The following is a 1,339-nucleotide window of genomic DNA, read 5'->3' as shown; positions in this document are numbered from 1 at the left end:
GATACTTATTGACAATAATCTTATTGTCTTCAAACACTGATGTTGATCACTAATCCACCCATGGCATCTGGGCAGACGACAGTGCTCCATTTTGTACAATGGCAGTCAGGCGATTTCGTTTTGCAGAAAATTTCTTTCTTTTTGGAAAAACATGAAGCTACATATGCTTCCACATAATAACATGTATTTCAAAGTACAATATTGTAACATTTTTCAACAAAAACAAAAAAAATGCTCAAAATTATTTTTGACACAGCATTTGTTCAGTACAACAAAGTGAAGTAATGGTACGTGCATAATGACAATGGGAATCCATCGCAGCATTTCTGTTATTCAATGTGACAGTTTTTTCTTCTAATCACCTTATCGCAACACCTGATTACTACCTTAACGTTGTCGTCAGAACCAACACAAATCATTAGCATACAATCTTTTTCTGGTCACAAATCTTGCATAACTTTCAAGGCATCAATTATGACAAGAAAAGAAGGGATTTTAGAAATTCGACAACTTTCAGAACTTGGTCGATTTTTGACACAAAAGAAAGAAAGAGCTATGACTAACACTATAATGTATCTCTTCACCCTACCATTTCATCTTTTATCTCTCTTGAAATCAATTTTACTCAACAATTTTGTGAAATGGCTTACATTTTTCTTTTCAACACTATTTGTGTAAATCACAAGCTTACACAACTTGCAAAAGGCGGCATAAATAACGAAACAAAAGCCAACGTCTGAGCAGACACACCAGTTGAACAGTTTCGCCTGATACTTTTGTCAAAACATGATGACCTAGTGTCTGGCCCCATGTTTTTGCTTCTTTTTACAGATTCCACCATATGATTGTTAGACAGATGTCCATGAATATCCAGATATTGAAGTGCAAATGAAATTGCCTGCATACGTATTTGCCATTCTGGTGGTTCGTCTTTCCTGTAAGCTACGGGGCAAGTCTTTCATCAAGTACACTCAGTGATTTTGTCCATTTAGTCACACTCACTGCACAAGAAAACATGACCAGTGGGGAAATTCTTTGTTTGTCACCAACTTTTTCACACAAGATCATTACAACAATAATGAGAAACCTGCCCCAGTTGTCTCTCTTCCTACTTTTGTACACAGACTATTAACCTCAATGACAGAAAAGAGAGATGTTTTTGTCGAATGATGTACCCAAGATATAAATTAGAACGCTGGTAAATTAACACATGTAGCCATTTTGGAAATCTGACCATGAGGCATATAGTCTTCTCATATGTAACAAAACTGCCATGACATCCTCAATTTGTGTATTCACAATATAATGGTGTCATCAATATGTGTACACATAATGTCAT

Source organism: Glandiceps talaboti, chromosome 18 (genome assembly GCF_964340395.1).
Source record: "Glandiceps talaboti chromosome 18, keGlaTala1.1, whole genome shotgun sequence".
Lineage (NCBI taxonomy): Eukaryota > Metazoa > Hemichordata > Enteropneusta > Spengelidae > Glandiceps > Glandiceps talaboti.
The sequence above is the reverse complement of the archived record's forward strand: the minus strand, read 5'-3'. Positions refer to the sequence as shown.